Here is a 23,122-nt window from a genome sequence, read left to right on the forward strand (position 1 = left end):
TTTAACCATCTTTCCTGTCCCTGCTGAAGAAAAGCAGGCCCAAACCATGATGCTGCCACCACCATGTTTGACAGTGGGGATGTTGTGTTCAGGGTGATGAGCTGTGTTGCTTTTACGCCAAACATAACGTTTTGCATTGTTGCCAAAAAGTTCAATTTTGGTTTCATCTGACCAGAGCACCTTCTTCCACATGTTTGGTGTGTCTCCCAGGTGGCTTGTGGCAAACTTTAAACAACACTTTTTATGGATATCTTTAAGAAATGGCTTTCTTCTTGCCACTCTTCCATAAAGGCCAGATTTGTGCAATATACGACTGATTGTTGTCCTATGGACAGAGTCTCCCACCTCAGCTGTAGATCTCTGCAGTTCATCCAGAGTGATCATGGGCCTCTTGGCTGCATCTCTGATCAGTCTTCTCCTTGTATGAGCTGAAAGTTTAGAGGGACGGCCAGGTCTTGGTAGATTTGCAGTGGTCTGATACTCCTTCCATTTCAATATTATCACTTGCACAGTGCTCCTTGGGATGTTTAAAGCTTGGGAAATCTTTTTGTATCCAAATCCGGCTTTAAACTTCTTCACAACAGTATCTCGGACCTGCCTGGTGTGTTCCTTGTTCTTCATGATGCTCTCTACGCTTTTAACGGACCTCTGAGACTATCACAGTGCAGGTGCATTTATACGGAGACTTGATTACACACAGGTGGATTGTATTTATCATCATTAGTCATTTAGGTCAACATTGGATCATTCAGAGATCCTCACTGAACTTCTGGAGAGAGTTTGCTGCACTGAAAGTAAAGGGGCTGAATAATTTTGCACGCCCAATTTTTCAGTTTTTGATTTGTTAAAAAAGTTTGAAATATCCAATAAATGTCGTTCCACTTCATGATTGTGTCCCACTTGTTGTTGATTCTTCACAAAAAAATACAGTTTTATATCTTTATGTTTGAAGCCTGAAATGTGGCAAAAGGTCGCAAAGTTCAAGGGGGCCGAATACTTTTACTTTTTTAAACAATGCATTCCAGTCATCCGAATACAACCTCTAGCCATTGTTCCACTGCTCATAATAGCTTTGTTTCCCTCATTCTCTGTTATTGATTGGCTTATCCCACTGTGTGCTTGCATATATTACAATTATATTCCAATAGACCTGCATTCTGAAATGTGCTTACAATGTGCTTACAATTAAAGTGGTATTCTGAGGGGGGAAATGGTTGCATATCGTCTCGGCATTGAGGCAGTGCTAAAGACTTGTGGGTCAGTACGTAGGTCTGAGAGCATGTGTCCCCGCTGCAGGGTGGAATCTGCCTGCCTTCAGTAAGCACACACACACACACACACACACACAGGTGACTGGAGGATCGTTGAGTTACATCTGAAGGAGGTTTAAATTTAGTGTTTAAACTCAGCAGACCTCGTCGAAAAGGGATTTGATTTTTATCATGGCTCCCATTCAGATTTTCAGCACTACTCATCGTTGGAACATGTGACAGTGATTAATAAGCGACAGGACTGAAACCCAAGCCTGTGTGTAGCTGTAGAGCTTCAGAGGAACGAGGAAAGGGAACATTTGGGGTCATGTACACACAACTTAATCCGTGCATATAAAAGGCTGTGCTCATAGTTGAGTAGCCACCACCCCTCGGCAAGCCTCAGACTTTTGTTACGGCCGTAACCGTTGGGTCCCAGGCCTGGATGTTGCCGTGTCAATGCGGTGCTCTGGCCTGTCCTTTACTGGACTCCCCGGGGACTGAGAGAGGTGGCAGCAGGTTACGGTGTGTGTGTGTGCATTATTTTATGTAATACGCACTTCTGTGATTCAAGGCACCGTGTATGTGACTGTGTAAGACTGTGTGTGAGATCTGAGCAAAGGGGAGAATGGGGAAAACACCAAACTCTCTTAAACAGAATTCAGCATCAACCAGGGCACGACTCTTAATGTTTCCGCGTATGGATCCTGGCCATTATTTAACCTGATAGGAGCACCACCTCCTATCAAAAGGGAAACAGTTAGATAGATTCACACAGATGTCTATTAATCTTAACACAGAACGGGGAATGGGCTTCTGCTATTGACACATGTATCTCTTATTATTCAAAAAGATTAAATCTTATTCTCCTCTACAGTTTTCAAAAAGAGCCACAGTATATTAACTATAACAGAACTGGGGATGGGCTTCTGCTGTTGACATATTTATCTCTTATTAAAAGAGATGAAGTTAAATCTTACTCCCTCCTATGGTTTTCATATGGAATAATTTCAGATCATGGACATTAATTAGAGCTTCGACTGCGATCACTCTAAAGCTGACAACAGTTGCGTTTTGGACTCGTCTTGATGTTGATTCCACCGTCTCACAGGGAGTTAATGGGATGAGAAAAATGTGCTGTTGCTTGTGTTGATTGTCGGCCTGTAAAACGCTAATAAAACTAAGAGCTTGTTAACACACATGGTTTATTTATCTGTGGCTGTGGATTGTAAATCACGGTAAGCAGTGTCAATCCGAGCTGCCTCTGGCCTGCCGCACACATTACCACTCGCATCAATCAATCAAATCAATCAATCAATCAAATTTATTTTATATAGCCCTTCGTACATCAGCTGATATCTCAAAGTGCTGTACAGAAACCCAGCCTAAAACCCCAAACAGCAAGCAATCCGTTTGTTTGTGCGTGTCTGTAACTGTGTTTGTTTGTTTGAGTGCACCTTCCTAATGACTATCTCTTACCTGGCTTTGCAAATACACCTTGGGCTGGCATCAGTGTCCAATCTGTGTGAAGTGATAGTGAGTAGAGAAGAGTGAGAGTGTGGATGTGTGTGAGAGTGTGAAGCCAGGGGTGGATGATACAGGCTCTGGTGTGTGTATGTGATGGTGTTTGTGTGTGTGTGTGTGTGTGCGTGCATACGACCCTGCCTGTGTGTACGTGCCTCTGTGTGAGTGCCCTTGTGTGACTGTGCACCCTTGTGTGTGTGGTAAAGCAGTGCAGACCAGGAGCCCAACACACACTCCACCATCTTGGCAGCAGACACAGTGCAGGAGTACTGCTCTCCAGCAGCAGCAGCCCAGCCAGCCTCTGTGACTTGGACATGCAATCTTTTCCATTCTTTATTATATCTGATTTCATATAATGTTTTCTAAAAGTATTGAACAACACAAGTTCATTACATTACGCATGCCTTGGCCCCGGGATGATTTAGAGCGAACACACTGAGAGGGGGCGAACCAAATAAAAGTGTAAAAATTCGAATGAAAGCAGCGAAGCGCTAAAGTCCATACCGGCCTCATGCTTTGGTTGCCGTGCCAGAAAAGTGTCTCGATCCAGTGAGAGACCGTTCCTCATTCAATTATATGTTCCATGTGTGCGTTCCAATAAGGCTTCAGGCAGAGGGGCTTCTGAGCAGGTCTGATCTCGCTCTTGCACACACACACACACATGCGTGCACATGCGCATACGAACACATGCACGAAAACACATTTACACAGACGTGTAGGTACACACACACACTACTCTAACGCTGAACTTGCTGCCTATTTAAACAGGACAGCACACATTGTGTGTGTGTGTGTGTGTGTGTGTGTGTGTGTGTGTGTGTTTCTACAACGGTTGGGTCTAATCTTGGATGTTGATTGGTTAAAACCGCATTCCAGCCAGTGTCTATTCCACAAGTTACCACCAGCTAAAGCTATGATGTTGAAATGTGTATTTACTCTGTTCCATCTGACTGCACAATCCGCTGTCTCATCAGCCCAGACAGGAAATGTATCAATTTGATCTTCACTATAAAAAGCATGAAGACATTATCTCCCATTTGTTTTAGACTAGCATTTGGTTTTCAAGAGCAGAGATTTGTATAAACCTTGCTGTCTGTCTCTTCGACATTTGCAACATTGTTTCAATATTGAAACTGTCCCATAGTAATGAACAAGTCGGGACGAGACAGAAAGCAGTCGAAATCTTGAATCAGCTGGCATCATTTTTCTGGATATATACTAGAAAACAAGTAAAACTAAATGAAGTGCAGCTAGTTTGCAGTCTTTCCAGCTTCAGTTTGAAGTGATTATGTTGCTGTGTTGTTGGCTAGCTCCTCTGAACAACAGTGTCCTGACGAAAGAGCACATTTTCTATGCTAGGTGAAATTGTGCATCATTAGCTCATTGTTATGGATGTATCCAAATAAATGTCACTAGAAAACAGCTTAAACAAACACAAATGTAACTACTTTGCAGTTATTCTGGCTGCACTGTTTGACGTGACTGTAAGTTAGCCGTAGAGTTGGCTAGCTAGCAAGCAAAGGATAAGAATGTTGCCAGCCAGTATGGCAATGGAACATTTTGAATGAACGACTGGGTCACGTGCAAAGATACAGAACAAAAAGAAAACGTGTCTCTGGCAGCCAAATTGATAGAACAAATAACCAGCCGGCTTGGGTAGCTTTGTGTTGGGACTATATCTTGTAGAAGGATGAAATAATATGAATAAATTCATCCAAATAAAGTTTTATAAAAGTGATAATGTCCTCAAAGCTGGTGTTTAGAGGATATGTTGGCATGGCCTAACAACACCTGTACCAACATACAGTACATTCGGAAAGAATTCAGACTCCTTGAATTTTTCCACATTTTGTTACGTCACAGCCTTATTCTAAAATGTATTAAATATATAAAATTCCTCAACAATCTACACACAATACCCAATAATTACAAAGTGAAAACAGGTTTTTAAAATGTTTAGCAAATGTATTAAAACAAAAAAACTATTCAGTATTCAGACCCTTTGCTATGAGACTCAAAAATTGAGCTCAGGTGCACCCTGTTTCCATTGATCATCCTTAAGATGTTTCTACAACTTCATTGGAGTCCATTGGAGTCCATTGGACATGATTTATAAAGACACACACCTGTCTATATAAGGTCCCACAGTTGACAGTGCATGTCAGACCAAAAACCAAGCCTTGAGGTCGAAGGAATTGTCCATGGAGCTCCGAGACAGAAATTACAAATACTGTTTGCAGCATTGGTCCGCAAGTCCCCAAGAACACAGTGGCCTCCATCATTCTTAAAAGGAAGAAGTTTGGAACCACCAAGACTCTTCCTAGAGCTGGCTGCCCTGCCAAACTGAGTAATCGGGGGAAAGAGCCTTGATTAGGGAGGTGACCAAGTGATGGTCACTCTTACAGAGCTCTAGAGTTCCTCTGTGGAGATGGGAGAACCTTCCAGAAGGACAACCATCATTGCAGCATTCCACCAATCAAGCCTTTATGGTAGAGTGGCCAGAAGGAAGCCACTCTTCAGTAAAAGGCATATGACAGCCCGCTTGGAGTTTGCTGAAAGGCACCTAAAGGACTCTCAGACCATGTGAAACAAGGTTCTCTGGTCTTATATAACCAAGATTGAACTCTTTGGCCTGAATGCCAAGCGTCACATCTAGAGGAAACCTGGCACCATCCCTACGGTGAAGCATGGTGGTGGCAGCATCATGCTCTGGGGATGTTTTTCAGTGGCAGGGACTGGGAGACTAGTCAGGATCGAGGGAAAGATGAACGGAGCAAAGTACAAAGAGATCCTTGATGAAAACCTGCCCCAGAGCACTCAGGACGTCAGAATGGGGAGGTTCACCTTCCAAAAGGACAATGACCCTAAGCACACAGCCAAGACAATGCAGGAGTGACTTTGGAACAGTCTCTGAATGTCCTTGAGTGGTCCAGCCAGAGCCCGGACTTGAACCCGATTGAACATCGATGGAGAGACCTGAAAATAGCTGTGCAGCAATGCTCCCCATCCAACCTGACGGAGCTTGAGAGGATCTTCAGAGAAGAATAGGAGAAACTCCCCAAATACAGGTGGGCCAAGCTTGTAGTGTCATACCCAAGAAGACCTGATGATTTAATCGCTGCCAATGGTGCTTCAACAAAGTACTGAATAAAGGGTATGAATACTTATGTAAATTTGCTATTTCAGTTTTATAATTTTCTTAGTCTAGGAAACATTTCTAAACAACTGTTTTTGCTTTGTCATTATGGGGTATTGTGTGTAGATTGATGAGGGGAAAAAACTATTGAATCCATTTTAGAATAAGGCTGTAAAATAACAAATATGGAAAAAGTCAAAGTGTCTGAATACGTTCTGAATGCAGTGTATATTCACTCACAGATAAAATGTTAGGGGATCTGTGTCTGACAACTACCATTTCTATATGAACTTTGTCAATAAGAACAATTGTTTTAATTTGCTAAATTGTGATTACTTCGCTACTATGGCCTATTTATTGCCTCCTCACGCCATTTGCACACACTGTATATAGACTTTCTTTTTTTTACTACTGTATTATTGACTGTACGCTTGTTTGTTCCATGTGTAACTCTGTGTTGTTGTTTGAGTCGCACTGCTTTGCTTTATCTTGGCCAGGTTGCAGTTGTAAATGAGAACTTGTTCTCAACTAGCCTACCTGGTTAAATAAAGGTGAAAAAAAAGAATGTTTTTTTCCCATGAACCCATCATCATCATCATCATCACTAAACTGTTGTGTGTTTGTCTCTTACAGTCCCAGCTGATCTGTCCCATCAGAGACCCCGAGAACATCACACAGGTATGGACACTTCTCTTTCAAACATCCAAATGTTATATGTCAGTCAAATGAATACATTGGGGAAGTACAGGTTTGGAGAACTTCTCAATGACTAATAGGTTTTGGTTCAGGTCTTGTTGGTATGTTACAGTTGCCTGGCTGTCAATTCACACATGCACGAGAGAAAAGTGTCCCAGCTCATCTGTTACATTGGTGTGGTTCAAAGACATTTTCTCCTATCATGAATCATTGGGAAACAGTGCAGACTGTCCACTACAGCTGTTCTGTTCTGATCTTGCTTCTTCTTAATGTCTTTTGGAAGTTAATCAGTACTGTAGTGATGTGATGCGACTATACTGTATGACTAACTGGTTGATTACATTCAGTTAGTTTATCACACAAGTAAGAAAACACAGACGTACTACACAAGCTCACATACACACACAGTCTGGTTACAGTTATACACCCACATACCCCTCTCTTTACATCCCCATATGTCCCCCACCTCCCATCTTCATGGCATGTGAATGTGTAATCTGACATTGCGATTTTGATTTGGGGGTCTCTCTCGCTCTCCCTCAAGCTTTAATTTCACGTGAGAGCGCTCCTCTCTGCAAGCCGTGTCACCAGTTTCTCCCCCTGCAGGGCCTTGTGGCAGCCGGTTGGACTTTTATTGCGCTGGCCGGCACGCAGGCGATAAGTGAGCAGCCAGTCATCTGCTTTTAGAGCCCCACTCAATTAGTTCTAGTGTGTGTGTGTGTTTGTGTGTGTGTGTGTGTGTGTGTGTGTGTGTGTGTACATATGCATGTGTATGTGGACCGAGGGCTGAGTACTAATGAGCCTAGCAGCTCATTCCGCTTTGATCCAGATTACAGGCCCTCTGCTGGACCTGGTCCTAGCTCTGCATCACCCCCCAAACCACCTCCTTCTATCGGTACAGCTAATTGGTCCTGTTTTCTCCTTACTCATCTACTGATTGGACGACCAGTTCCAAAAGGATTTGGGTGTTTTATGACCAGAGCGGTGGGCGGCAGTCGTCAGGCTCGGCGGACTGTGGGTGTGTATGTGTGTGTGTAGAGGGCCCCCAGAGCCCTGTCAACCTCCAGCCCGTGGTGTCACCATGGGGCCATTAAGGCCTGCTGTATGTATGTGTTCCTGGAACCTCCAGACAGACTGCTGTGCTGCTACTGGTTCTGCTGTGGAGGGATGGTATAATGCTGGCAGGCCTGTTACTCTACTACGCACACACATCAGCAGCATACTACCATGCTCCAAGCACGCAAATTGAGAATTGACATCAGTCAGAGAATGAGTCCAAATCAAAGTATGTGAAGCGGAGGATGGAGAGCACTTCTTGGAAGCGTACTTCGCTTGTACACATTTCACAGCATACATCAATGCAAGCTTCAATGGAAGGTATGCACAGAAATATAACACAACCACGTAAAAAACTATGAAAAATGTATTGAAATCAATGGTGGACATTATTTGGCTGAAGCGAGAGAAAATAAACTCTGACTACCGAATTAAATATTTCCCATTTACATCTCATATCTTGCCTGACTACAATATTTTATCTTGATACGTTAATAAATTAATTCTGTGTTAATTCTGGCAGGTTTACCTGCCTACAATACCTACTGTAGAGAGCGTAGATCGCAACCCCATAGTCAATAGGGCTAACTGGCTAGCTAGCTATAGTGGTGGTGAGTCGACTCCAAAATAATAGATTCCTCGACTCCTTGCCCGTTGACTCCCATTTCTGGGTAGATTAATCGACCCCTCAACTTCTAAGATTCAGTATTTTTGCAACGGAGGAAACTGAGTAGGCTAGTTGCCGTAGGCTACTTTTGAGAACACAAACTCTTTCACAGCAAAGAAATAGCGAACTAGTGATGGAGAGAGAAGGGAGGGGCACAGCCAGGCATAGGTAGGCAGGTCAGCCACCAGGCAGATGAGTCAGATGAGGTGCACCCTATGTTCCCTCAGCCCTATGTTCCCTCAGCCCTATGTTCCCTCAGCCCTATGTTCCCTCAGCCCTATGTTCCCTCAGCCCTATGTTCCCTCAAGCCTATGTTCCCTCAGTCCTATATTCCCTCAGCCCTATGTTCCCTCAGCCCTGTGTTCCCTCAACCCTATGTTCCCCCAGCCCTATGTTCCCTCAGTACCCACTGAACCAATTTCAAACAAAATTAGCACAAAAGCTTATTGTTATAAGATATAAAATGCTGAATATTTCAGCATCGACACAAATACACTACATGCTTGTTGAAAATTAATATGGCGTTGGTCCCCCCTTTGCTGCTACTGTATAACAGCCTCCGCTCTTCTGGGAAGGCTTCACGTCACGTCTGGAGGAAACCTGGCAATATTCCTATGGTGAAGTATGGTGGTGGCAGCATCATGCTGTAGGGATGTTGTTCAGCGGCAAGGACTGAGAGACTAGTCAGGATCGAGGGAAAGATGAATGGAGCAAAGTACAGAGAGATCCTCGATGAAAAACTGCTCCAGAGGAGTGACTTTGGGACAAGTCTCTGAATGTTCTTGAGTGGCCCAGCCAGAGCCCAGACTTGAACCCAATCAAACATCTCTGGAGATACTTAAAAATAGCTGTGCAGCGACCCTCCCCATCCAACCTGACAGAGCTTGAGAGGATTTACAGAGAAAAATGGGAGAAATTCCCCAAATACAGGTGTGCCAAGCTTGTTTTCATACCCAAGAAGATTCAAGGCTGTAAACATTGCCAAAAGTGCTTCGACAAAGTACTAGACAAAGGGTCTGAATACTTATGTAAATGTGATATTTCAGTTTTTTTTATTTTTATAAATTTGCTAAAGAATCTAAAAACCAGTCTTAGCTTTGTCATTATTGGGTGTTGTGTGTAGATTGATTAGGGAAAAAAACGTCATACATTTTAGAATAAGGCTCAATAATAATAATGTGTAAAAAGTCGAGGGGTATATGGGACCTACTGAATTATATTCAGTCCCTGTGACCTTAACCTTACAGCAGCCCCAATGGCATTTTCTGAAGAAAGAAATGTATCTTAGCGTCTACTCAAGTAATTTCTATAGTGATGAGCTCAAATATGTAAAATTATAGGGTCTAGGAATCACTGAAATATTGGATCATTGGTGACCAGAAACACATTTAACAGTCCTGAACATTAGAACAGAGCATGGTAAAAAAAAAATCATCACTCAGCTCCCTGGTGTTGGAATTCCCTACAAGCCGACCTACAACTCCAGGACCTGGTGTCCCTGGAGGAGATCCAAGGACAAATAGATGAACAGGTTGTTGATGCATGTAAAAAACCTTGGATCATTGCTATTCTAACTTCCGCAACGCATATAAGGCCCTGCCCTGCTCTCCTTTCGGAAAAACTGACCACGACTCCATTTTGTTGAACCCTGCCTACAGACAGAAACTAAAACAAGAAGCTCCCGCGCTGACACTCCAAGACTGCTTCCATCACGTGGACTGGGATATGTTTTGTATTGCGTCAGACAACAACATTGACGAATACGCTGATTCGGTGAGCGAGTTCATTAGAACGTGCGTTGAAGATGTCGTTCCCATAGCAACGATTAAAACATTCCCAAACCAGAAACCGTGGATTGATGGCAGCATTCGCGTGAAACTGAAAGCGCGAACCACTGCTTTTAATCAGGGCAAGGTGACAGGAAACATGACCGAATACAAACAGTGTAACTATTCCCTCCGCAAGGCAATCAAACAAGCTAAGCGTCAGTATAGAGACAAAGTAGAATCTCAATTCAACGGCTCAGACACAAGAGGTATGTGGCACTTTAAACAATGCTACCTAATATAATGTTTACATACCCTACATTATTCATCTCATATGTATACGTATATACTGTACTCTATATCATCTACTGCATCTTTATGTAATACATGTATCACTAGCCACTTTAACTATGCCACTTTGTTTACATACTCATATCATATGTATATACAGTGCCTTGCGAAAGTATTCGGCCCCCTTGATCTTTGCGACCTTTTGCCACATTTCAGGCTTCAAACATAAAGATATAAAACTGTATTTTTTTGTGAAGAATCAACAACAAGTGGGACACAATCATGAAGTGGAACGACATTTATTGGATATTTCAAACTTTTTTAACAAATCAAAAACTGAAAAATTGGGCGTGCAAAATTATTCAGCCCCCTTAAGTTAATACTTTGTAGCGCCACCTTTTGCTGCGATTACAGCTGTAAGTTGCTTGGGGTATGTCTCTATCAGTTTTGCACATCGAGAGACTGACATTTTTTCCCATTCCTCCTTGCAAAACAGCTCGAGCTCAGTGAGGTTGGATGGAGAGCATTTGTGAACAGCAGTTTTCAGTTCTTTCCACAGATTCTCGATTGGATTCAGGTCTGGACTTTGACTTGGCCATTCTAACACCTGGATATGTTTATTTTTGAACCATTCCATTGTAGATTTTGCTTTATGTTTTGGATCATTGTCTTGTTGGAAGACAAATCTCCGTCCCAGTCTCAGGTCTTTTGCAGACTCCATCAGGTTTTCCTCCAGAATGGTCCTGTATTTGGCTCCATCCATCTTCCCATCAATTTTAACCATCTTCCCTGTCCCTGCTGAAGAAAAGCAGGCCCAAACCATGATGCTGCCACCACCATGTTTGACAGTGGGGATGGTATGTTCAGCTGTGTTGCTTTTACACCAAACATAACGTTTTGCATTGTTGCCAAAAAGTTCAATTTTGGTTTCATCTGACCAGAGCACCTTCTTCCACATGTTTGGTGTGTCTCCCATGTGGCTTGTGGCAAACTTTAAACAACACTTTTTATGGATATCTTTAAGAAATGGCTTTCTTCTTGCCACTCTTCCATAAAGGCCATATTTGTGCAATATACGACTGATTGTTGTCCTATGGACAGAGTCTCCCACCTCAGCTGTAGATCTCTGCAGTTCATCCAGAGTGATCATGGGCCTCTTGGCTGCATCTCTGATCAGTCTTCTCCTTGTATGAGCTGAAAGTTTAGAGGGCCGGCCAGGTCTTGGTAGATTTGCAGTGGCCTGACACTCCTTCCATTTCAATATTATCGTTTGCACAGTGCTCCTTGGGATGTTTAAAGCTTGGGAAATCTTTTTGTATCCAAATCCGGCTTTAAACTTCTTTACAACAGTATCTCGGACCTGCCTGGTGTGTTCCTTGTTCTTCATGATGCTCTCTGCGCTTTTAACGGACCTCTGAGACTATCACAGTGCAGGTGCATTTATACGGAGACTTGATTATACACAGGTGGATTGTATTTATCATCATTAGTCATTTAGGTCAACATTGGATCATTCAGAAATCGTCACTGAACTTCTGGAGAGAGTTTGCTGCACTGAAAGTAAAGGGGCTGAATAATTTTGCACGCCCAATTTTTCAGTTTTTGATTTGTTAAAAAAGTTTGAAATATCCAATAAATGTCGTTCCACTTCATGATTGTGTCCCACTTGTTGTTGATTCTTCACAAAAAAATACAGTTTTATATCTTTATGTTTGAAGCCTGAAATGTGGCAAAAGGTCACAAAGTTCAAGGGGGCCGAATACTTTCGCAAGGCACTGTACTGCACTCAATACCATCTACTGTATCTTGCCTGTGCCACTCTGTACCATCACTCATTCATATATCTTTATGTACATATTCTTTATCCCCTTACACTTGTGTCTATAAGGTAGTAGTTTTGGAATTGTTAGCTAGAATACTTGTTGGTTATTACTTCGCTACACTCACATTAACATCTGCTAACCATGTGTATGTGACAAATAACATTTGATTTGATTTATTCGGCGTTGCATTATGTAAGAAAGCATGTTGAAGTATTTGATATTTCATACTATTTGATGCTATATTGATACTATTTGATATTTGATACTGATATTTGATACTGTAATGGCCCTGTGATTTGATGTATTGCACTTGTGTTGTGTACAGTCGTTGCCAAATGTTTTGAGAATGACACAAATATTAATTTTCACAAAGTCTGCTGCCTCAGTTTGTATGATGGCAATTTGCATATACTCCAGAATGTTATAAAGAGTGATCTGATGAATTGCAATTAATTTCAAAGTCCCTCTTTGCCATGCAAATGAATTGAATCCCAAAAAAACATTTCCACTGCATTTCAGCCACAAAAGGACCAGCTGACATCATGTCAGTGATTCTCTCGTCAACACAGGTGTGATTGTTGACAAGGACAAGTCTGGAGATCACTCTGTCATGCTGATTGAGTTTGAATAACAGACTGGAAGCTTCAAAAGGAGGGTGGTGCTTGGAATCATTGTTCTTCCTCGGTCAACCATGGATACCTGCAAGGAAACACATGCCGTCATCATTGCTTTGCACAAAAAGGGCTTCACAGGCAAGGATATTGCTGCCAGTAAGAATGCACCTAAATCAACCATTTATCAAATCATCAAGAACTTCAAGGAGAGCGGTTCAACTGTTGTGAAGAAGGCTACAGGTCGCCCAAGAAAGTCCAGCAAGCGCCAGGACCGTCTCCTAAAGTTGATTCAGCTTCGGGATCGGGGCACCAGTACGTACAGAGCTTGCTTAGGAATGGCAGCAGGCAGGTGTGAGTGCATCTGCACGCACAGTGAGGCGAAGACTTTTGGAGGATGGCCTGGTGTCAGGAAGGGCAGCAGAGAAGCAACTTCTCTCCAGGAAAAACATCAGGGACAGACTGATATTCTGCAAAAGGTACAGGGATTGGACTGCTGAGGACTGGGTTAAAGTAATTTCTCTGATGAATCCTTTTTCCGATTGTTTGGGGCATCCGGAAAAAAGCTTGTCCGGAGAAGACAAGGTGAGCGCTACCATCAGTCCTGTGTCATGCCAACAGTAAAGCATCCTGAAACCATTCATGTGTGGGGTTGCTTGTATGGGCTTGCTCACAATTTTGCCTAAGAACACAGAAATTAATAAAGAATGGCCCCAACACATCCTCCGAGAGCAACTTCTCCCAACCATCCAGGACCACACATTCCTTACCCCAAACGGGCAGAGGTTCATGAGCAAAGTATTATTATTACTTTGAGGGTAGATTCCAAATGTACGATAAGTTTGACTCTCTCTGTCCCTCTCTCTTCCTGACCCCTCCCTTTTGATAACCAAGCATTCGTGCTGTTGTTAGTCCACTAGGGACCTGTTTCCATTGTATTAAGTTTGTATTCAAAACTTTTTCTCATGTATTAAGTGTGTATGTATTCTGTGTTATTATTTATAAAGTTAGTAAATAAATAATTAAACCAATTTGTGTGGTACGGAATGGTAGTAAGGTTAGGGTTCTTGTGGATTCAAGAAGTCTGCGACGTTCAGAATGAGACTGATATGAGGTAATGATTCATAAGTGACTGTTATCGATATATAACATATATTTATATATCTTTAGAGTTTAATTCGGGAGATGGTAACTCGTTAAACAACTTATTCCGTTGTGCCCCAAATTCCTAATGAGTTAATTGTTACATGACTAATTTAATCGGGTAACAATTAAACATAGTTAGTTGATTAGATAAATAACAGTCATCACATTAATGCAAGTCACGTCACGACACTAACATTAGCTACGTCATCCAGCTGAGTAAACACAATGGAGCTGGAGGTACTGGAGACTAAGACACTTTCAATAAGAGTTGAGGAGCTGGGGGCTGAGTGGGAAGCTAACAATTTCTAGAGTTTTACACACACATTCACCAATTAATCAAGTAACACACACACTAACACATCAAGTAACACACACACACACACACACACACACACACACACACACACACACACACACACACACACACACACACTAATGCAATGTATAGAATACAGCCAGCACACCCTGACTTTACAGACTTGACCTTGCTACCTCATCACTCAACACAACAGCTGAGTGAATGAAAATACTTCTTGGCTATTTCCATTATTTTAGGAAAGGCTCATTTGTGCTGTGGTGAAATGTGTCTGGTGGAGGACGTGTGTCGGGTTCAACCGCAGGTTCAGAACCCCTCGCAGCCAAAGGCATGGCTCTTTAGCCGTAAACAGCATCACACCTTCCAGAGGGGTGTTAATCCTTTGCCACACACTCACTCACTCACTCACTCACACACTCACCCACACACTCACTCTCACACTCACTCACACACACACTCATACACTCACTCACTCACACACTCACAGGCCAGAGCAGCAGGCTCTGTGACACAGATCTTATATAACGTGTGCTGGTAATGAAAGGTCTGTGAACACTATAGCCCCAATGAGCTGCAGAGGATTGCTGCTCTGATCCAGCAGCAGGCCACAATGGTGCCCCAGTGACCAATATCCCTGTATGTGCCCCATCTGTCTGTTTGTGGGATGATGCTTATTTTGGCTACCCTTAGGTCGGCCTAGGAGTGTGTGTGTCTGCTTGTGTGGCACTCCTTGGCCGGGTTTCCCCTGTCCAGTAGCAGCTGGACAGGGGAACTATATCCTCTGGACCGCTATATCCGCTATGTGAGGCCTGGAGAGGAGAAAGGAGTCCCACAGCCCAGTGTTATTGTTTCCATGGAGGCTGGGTGGATGGCTGGTGGACGGTCCGACCACAAGACTCTTTGTTGCACCGTCTCCTGTGGCCTGCCTCTACACAGCGGAGTATGGCGCTGGGCAGCTAGCGCTACTGATGGAGCTAACAGGGCTGTGAAGTAGTGATTATAGCAGCAAGGGGGGAGGAGGAGAGGAGAGGGATGGAAATAAAGCAGGATTAGGGTTGACAGAGAGGGAGAGAGGAGAAAGTGTAAGAAACTTTCAGACAGAGAGGATGAAAAATAAGAAAGGAAAGGGCATATGGAGAGAGGATGTGAGGAGGGAGGGATCAGGACACATGGAGAGAGGAGGTGAGGAGGGAGGGAGCAGGACACATGGAGAGAGGAGGTGAGGAGGGAGGGAGCAGGACACATGGAGAGAGGAGGTGAGGAGGGAGGGAGCAGGACACATGGAGAGAGGAGGTGAGGAGGGAGGGAGCAGGACACATGGAGAGAGGAGGTGAGGAGGGAGGGAGCAGGACACATGGAGAGAGGAGGTGAGGAGGGACGGAGCTGGACACATGGAGAGAGGGGGTGAGGAGGGAGGGAGCAGGACACATGGAGGTGAGGAGGGAGGGAGCAGGGCACATGGAGAGAGGAGGTGAGGAGGGAGGGAGCAGGACACATGGAGAAAGTAGGGGAGGAGGTGTGGTGGTGAGGAGGGATACGACACTTCTCATCCAGGGCCCATAAAACTCCATCCATACTTATTGAACTATTCCTAAAACCATGAGAATGATAATACCAGGAAGAAAGGGGGAGGAGAGAGGAAAGAGGGATGAGAAGAATGACTGTATAATTATACCTCTTCCCAATGTCCCTCTCCTCTGCAGTGTGAATGGGTCTATTAAGCAGTATACAGACACTAATGTCACACACACCCTGTCCTTTAACAGTAGGGGTCAGAGTAAACAGGACATTACCATCATCAGCACCACCACCAAAGGCCCAGCACCATAACACACTGTGACAAAGCAGGGGCCTTACTGCAGACAGCTACTGTGTGTGTCAGGACTGGATATCCTTGGTAATGACTAGCGAGGGCCATCGGGGACTATCAGCTTTCTCCTAGATACACAAACAATGGCTTTAAAGACTCAATGTATTTAACAGCCCAGCTATCCATCTACTGCCTCCTGGCCAAAAGCCACCCTGTTCCCCATTTAGTGCACTACTTATAACCAGAGCCTATAGGGCTCTGGTCAAAAGTAGTGCACTACAAGGGAATAGGGTGTCAGTTGGGAGTGTTTTCCTGCCTGCCTCCTCCAGCTTCTAAAGCCTTCTAGTTGTATATGGCCCACTATCAGCCTTCAGTCAGGAGAGCCAGCCCACTATCAGCCTTCAGGAAGGAGAGACAGCCCACTATGAGCCTTCAGTAAGGAGAGACAGCCCACTACTAGCCTTCAGTAAGGAGAGACAGCCCACTATCAGCCTTCAGTAAGGAGAGCCAGCCCACTACAAGCCTTCAGGAAGGAGAGACAGCCCACTACTAGCCTTCAGTAAGGAGAGACAGCCCACTATCAGCCTTCAGTAAGGAGAGCCAGCCCACTACTAGCCTTCAGTAAGGAGAGCCAGCCCACTATCAGCCTTCAGTAAGGAGGGCCAGCCCACTATCAGCCTTCAGTAAGGAGGGCCAGCCCACTATCAGCCTTCAGGAAGGAGAGACAGCCCATTACTAGCCTTCAGAAAGGAGAGCCAGCCCACTACTAGCCTTCAGTAAGGAGGGCCAGCTCACTATCAGCCTTCAGTAAGGGGAGACAGCCCACTACTAGCCTTCAGTAAGGAGAGCCAGCCCACTACTAGACTTCAGTAAGGAGAGCCAGCCCACTATCAGCCTTCAGTAAGGGGAGACAGCCCCCTACTAGCCTTCAGTAAGGAGAGCCAGCCCACTACAAGCCTTCAGGAAGGAGAGACAGCCCACTACTAGCCTTCAGTAAGGAGAGACAGCCCACTATCAGCCTTCAGTAAGGAGAGCCAGCCCACTACTAGCCTTCAGTAAGGAGAGCCAGCCCACTACTAGCCTTCAGTAAGGAGGGCCAGCCCACTATCAGCCTTCAGTAAGGAGGGCCAGCCCACTATCAGCATTCAGAAAGGAGAGCCAGCCCACTATCAGCCTTCAGAAAGGAGAACCAGCCCGCTATCAGCATTCAGAAAGGAGAGCCAGCCCACTATCAGCCTTCAGGAGGGAGAGCCAGCCCACTATCAGCCTTCAGTAAGGAGAGCCAGCCCACTACTAGCCTTCAGAAAGGAGAGCCAGCCCACTATCAGCCTTCAGTAAGGGGAGACAGCCCACTACTAGCCTTCAGTAAGGAGAGCCAGGCCACTATCAGCCTTCAGTAAGGAGAGCCAGCCCACTATCAGTCTTCAGTAAGGAGAGCCAGCCCACTATCAGCCTTCAGTAAGGAGGGCCAGCCACTATCAGCCTTCAGTAAGGAGAGACAGCCCACTATCAGCCTTCAGTAAGGAGAGCCAGCCCACTATCAGTCTTCAGTAAGGAGAGCCAGCCCACTATCAGCCTTCAGTAAGGAGGGCCAGCCACTACAAGCCTTCAGAAAGGAGAGCCAGCCCATTATCAGCATTCAGAAAGGAGAGCCAGCCCACTATCAGCATTCAGAAAGGAGAGCCAGCCCGCTATCAGCATTCAGAAAGGAGAGCCGGCCCACTATCAGCATTCAGAAAGGAGAGCCAGCCCACTATCAGCATTCAGAAAGGAGAGCCGGCCCACTATCAGCATTCAGAAAGGAGAGCCAGCCCACTATCAACATTCAGAAAGGAGAGCCAGCCCACTATCAGCATTCAGAAAGGAGAGCCAGCCCACTATCAGCATTCAGAAAGGAGAGCCAGCCCATTATCAGCATTCAGAAAGGAGAGCCAGCCCACTATCAGCATTCAGAAAGGAGAGCCAGCCCACTATCAGCATTCAGAAAGGAGAGCCAGCCCACTATCAGCATTCAGAAAGGAGAGCCAGCCCACTATCAGCATTCAGAAATGAGAGCCAGCCCACTATCAGCATTCAGAAATGAGAGCCAGCCCGCTATCAGCATTCAGAAAGGAGAGCCAGCCCACTATCAGCATTCAGAAAGGAGAGCCAGCCCACTATCAGCATTCTGAAAGGAGAGCCAGCCCGCTATCAGCATTCAGAAAGGAGAGCCAGCCCACTATCAGCATTCAGAAAGGAGAGCCAGCCCGCTATCAGCATTCAGAAAGGAGAGCCAGCCCGCTATCAGCCTTCAGTAAGGAGGGCCAGCCCACTATCAGCCTTCAGTAAGGAGGGCCAGCCCACTATCAGCCTTCAGGAAGGAGAGACAGCCCATTACTAGCCTTCAGAAAGGAGAGCCAGCCCACTACTAGCCTTCAGTAAGGAGGGCCAGCTCACTATCAGCCTTCAGTAAGGGGAGACAGCCCACTACTAGCCTTCAGTAAGGAGAGCCAGCCCACTACTAGACTTCAGTAAGGAGAGCCAGCCCACTATCAGCCTTCAGTAAGGGGAGACAGCCCCCTACTAGCCTTCAGTAAGGAGAGCCAGCCCACTACAAGCCTTCAGGAAGGAGAGACAGCCCACTACTAGCCTTCAGTAAGGAGAGACAGCCCACTATCAGCCTTCAGTAAGGAGAGCCAGCCCACTACTAGCCTTCAGTAAGGAGAGCCAGCCCACTACTAGCCTTCAGTAAGGAGGGCCAGCCCACTATCAGCCTTCAGTAAGGAGGGCCAGCCCACTATCAGCATTCAGAAAGGAGAGCCAGCCCACTATCAGCCTTCAGAAAGGAGAACCAGCCCGCTATCAGCATTCAGAAAGGAGAGCCAGCCCACTATCAGCCTTCAGGAGGGAGAGCCAGCCCACTATCAGCCTTCAGTAAGGAGAGCCAGCCCACTACTAGCCTTCAGAAAGGAGAGCCAGCCCACTATCAGCCTTCAGTAAGGGGAGACAGCCCACTACTAGCCTTCAGTAAGGAGAGCCAGGCCACTATCAGCCTTCAGTAAGGAGAGCCAGCCCACTATCAGTCTTCAGTAAGGAGAGCCAGCCCACTATCAGCCTTCAGTAAGGAGGGCCAGCCACTATCAGCCTTCAGTAAGGAGAGACAGCCCACTATCAGCCTTCAGTAAGGAGAGCCAGCCCACTATCAGTCTTCAGTAAGGAGAGCCAGCCCACTATCAGCCTTCAGTAAGGAGGGCCAGCCACTACAAGCCTTCAGAAAGGAGAGCCAGCCCATTATCAGCATTCAGAAAGGAGAGCCAGCCCACTATCAGCATTCAGAAAGGAGAGCCAGCCCGCTATCAGCATTCAGAAAGGAGAGCCGGCCCACTATCAGCATTCAGAAAGGAGAGCCAGCCCACTATCAGCATTCAGAAAGGAGAGCCGGCCCACTATCAGCATTCAGAAAGGAGAGCCAGCCCACTATCAACATTCAGAAAGGAGAGCCAGCCCACTATCAGCATTCAGAAAGGAGAGCCAGCCCACTATCAGCATTCAGAAAGGAGAGCCAGCCCATTATCAGCATTCAGAAAGGAGAGCCAGCCCACTATCAGCATTCAGAAAGGAGAGCCAGCCCACTATCAGCATTCAGAAAGGAGAGCCAGCCCACTATCAGCATTCAGAAAGGAGAGCCAGCCCACTATCAGCATTCAGAAATGAGAGCCAGCCCACTATCAGCATTCAGAAATGAGAGCCAGCCCGCTATCAGCATTCAGAAAGGAGAGCCAGCCCACTATCAGCATTCAGAAAGGAGAGCCAGCCCACTATCAGCATTCTGAAAGGAGAGCCAGCCCGCTATCAGCATTCAGAAAGGAGAGCCAGCCCACTATCAGCATTCAGAAAGGAGAGCCAGCCCGCTATCAGCATTCAGAAAGGAGAGCCAGCCCGCTATCAGCATTCAGAAAGGAGAGCCAGCCCACTATCAGCATTCAGAAAGGAGAGCCAGCCCACTATCAGCATTCAGAAAGGAGAGCCAGCCCACTATCAGCATTCAGAAAGGAGAGCCAGCCCGCTATCAGCATTCAGAAAGGAGAGCCAGCCCACTATCAGCATTCAGAAAGGAGAGCCAGCCCGCTATCAGCATTCAGAAAGGAGAGCCAGCCCACTATCAGCATTCAGAAAGGAGAGCCAGCCCGCTAGCAACCTGAAGTAAAGAGAAGGTGACCAATACTCTAATACTCAAAATTCTGCAGGACTGTTAAAGTGCAGCACTTGGTTACATAAAAATAATAACTGTAGAGCTGTATATTTCTGTCATAGATTTGGTTAGATTACTCATAGCACATGTACAGTTTTAAATGATTGTAAATGCATCATACCTCTGGAATAGACTTGGATCACTTTTTCATGAAATAAATAAATGACAGGGAATACACACAAAAAGGACAACACCAGACCTTGTTAAAAATTTGTTTACTTCTTTCAAGGAACTTTTTTTTAACAAGGCCAAAAGGCCCATTCAGAGAGGAGAAAAGTCAGCTTAGTTTTTATTGGAGAGAGAAAGGTAGAGTGAGGGAGCATTTCCCCCTGACGTGTGCCAGACTGAGAGTGCTTTTATTAGGAGTGATAGTATTGCTGTGTGTGTGTGTGCATGCGTGCAACCATGAGTGTGTACACAGTGTGTATGTGCCCACATGAATCCACGTCCATACGGGTGGTGTGTGTACCTGTCTGCATATTTGTTTGATTATACAGCTGGAAGCTGAGAGCAGATTCACTTCACCTGACACGTGTTCCATCAGGGGAGGAGGCTGTCGGCTATAGGGGAGGAGGCTGTCGGCTATAGTGAAGTGATCCCACTATGAGGCAGACCGGGTCTGGCACCCACTCCCCAAAACAAGACGACTTCACTTACTCAAATATCTCGGCATCAAGACTCAAACGTTGGGCCAAATCCCTATAAACCCCTGCCAGTTTTACTTAGGGCAGCAAATGGTTCCTTCTCTAAAACTCTCTGATAGCTGATTGCTCTGGCAGGACAGATGGATCTGCAGAGTGGCCTACAGCCCAGTTTCCAGATCATTCACGTTTCCTCTCTCTCCCTCTCCATCCCTATTCCTCCAACAGTCAATCCATTCTCCTTCCTCAGCTACCGCTACCCAAGTAAATACTACTTAACCTTAATGGGAAAACATTCCAATATAACCTGGTACAAGCTATGCTAGAAATGAACATGAAGACGTTACACGGACCCAACAGCTAGGAGGATATCCATCCGAAGGGGGGCAGCTAGATGGTGGCAGCGGGGGGAAGCACAGAGCTTCAGTCGTGGCACTGTCTGTCAGTGTATCTTTTGTGGGTCTTTCCAATGACTACAGCCAGGTGATCAGTTATGGTTTGCTGATATTATCACCAAGTCAGCACTGGTAAACATCCTCTCCGTCAGATTGTATTTCTAGAAGTGGGTGAGTGGGTGGAGTCGGGAGATGTGCGTGCCTCAGTCACCTCAGTACAACTATGCCCTGTTATGTTACTGCCTATTCACTCAATCTGTTGCCAGCTAGCCAGGCTAATAGCAATACAGACAACATAAGATAACTACATAAACAAACTTTTAACTTGATAATTATCAGCTAGCTAAATGTGAATAGTAATGATCTAACTAGCCAGCTAGTTTAACAGGTAAAAATGGCTTAAAACTAATGTTATGCTAGTAGATGACTACGTATCAATTATTCGTGGCTAGCTAACTACCAATTATTCATGGATAGCTAGCTAGGGGTGAACGTCTGAACGAGTCCTGGATTTTTGGAGTAGACTTTGACTCCTGACTCTGACTCCGACTTCAACTCATGTCTAGATGATAATAGGCTGCACATAACCCTTGGCTGCCAAATGTATAGGTGTCCCCATAATATGTAAATTGAGGAAGTGTCACGCCTTGGTCTTAGTATTTTGTGTTTTCTTTAATTATTTGTTCAGGCCAGGGTGTGACATGGGGTTATTGTATTGTCTTATTGGGGTTTTTGTAGGCATTGGGATTGTGGTTGATTAGGGGTGTGTCTAGTATAGGCTTGGCTGCCTGAGGCGGTTCTCAATCTGAGTCAGGTGATTCTCGTTGTCTCGGATTGGGAACCGTATTTAGGTAGCCTGAGTTTCACTTTGTATTTCGTGGGTGATTGTTCCTGTCTATGTGTTTTCACCAGATAGGCTGTTTAGGTTTTCGTTACGTTCATTACGTCCTTTATTTTGTAGTGTTTGTATTGATTCGTGTTTTACGTTTGTTCATTAAAACATGGATCGCAATCTACACGCTGCATTTTGGTCCGACTCTCCTTCTCATACAGAAAACCGTTACAGGAAGTGTGATCATAATCATTATTTTAGTGATCCATGATAGACGTCCCTCCTAATAGAAATGCTCCCCATCCTGCTGATTTGAGCTGCTGGACAGTATTTGCACTTGATATTTGTTTATGGATGAGAACGTGAATTTGCCATTTACAAAAAAATTTAGCTCAGTGGGGAATCGGGGATGCTCTACTTTGCGATCTATTGCCTTGCTAGAACACCAACAGCCAGGGTTTCATTAAATAAGCTATAGGCACAATACTTTTTATTGCACAGGTCTAATTAAACTCACGCTTTTGGCGATGTTCAACTTCAATTCACTGGCACAATGTAGAATAGTTTAGCCATAGGCCTACTCATTGATAGGCTCATCTACACTGTAATACACTGTATTGCTAGATACAGATGACCAAGATATAGCTTATGAGCATGGTTCCGACGGTCTGTTTGCCTGCTCCTTCTCTTCGCTATGAAATATGTGAGTGTGTGTTCAGTCTTTGGTCTATTGGGTGCAGAATAGCTTAGCCTACTCATTGATAGCCCCTACTTTAGTGAACTTACAAGAAGGCATTGCATGCCAAGAAAATGTGAGATACGGCATTGAGAGGTACAGCTTTGAGTACTGATGCCCAGCTCTGACTGGGACCATGTTTATGTTCCCTCAGCCCATTGATGTACACAGGTATTTTGGTGAGTTGATCCACTG

At 45.1% G+C, this 23,122-nt stretch overlaps 1 protein-coding gene across 1 annotated transcript in view; it reads left to right on the top strand.

Moving 5' to 3' along the window:
- LOC149985256 (uncharacterized) overlaps nucleotides 1-23,122 on the top strand; it is a 536,389-nt gene that overhangs the window by 131,611 nt on the left and 381,656 nt on the right. The window contains exon 3 of the mRNA XM_090209390.1: nucleotides 6,544-6,588. The gene's annotated coding sequence lies outside the window, so the exon portion shown is untranslated. The remainder of the gene's footprint in view (nucleotides 1-6,543; nucleotides 6,589-23,122) is intronic.

Source organism: Oncorhynchus mykiss, chromosome 2 (genome assembly GCF_057628025.1).
Source record: "Oncorhynchus mykiss isolate SJ-2025 chromosome 2, ASM5762802v1, whole genome shotgun sequence".
NCBI classification, from domain to species: domain Eukaryota; kingdom Metazoa; phylum Chordata; class Actinopteri; order Salmoniformes; family Salmonidae; genus Oncorhynchus; species Oncorhynchus mykiss.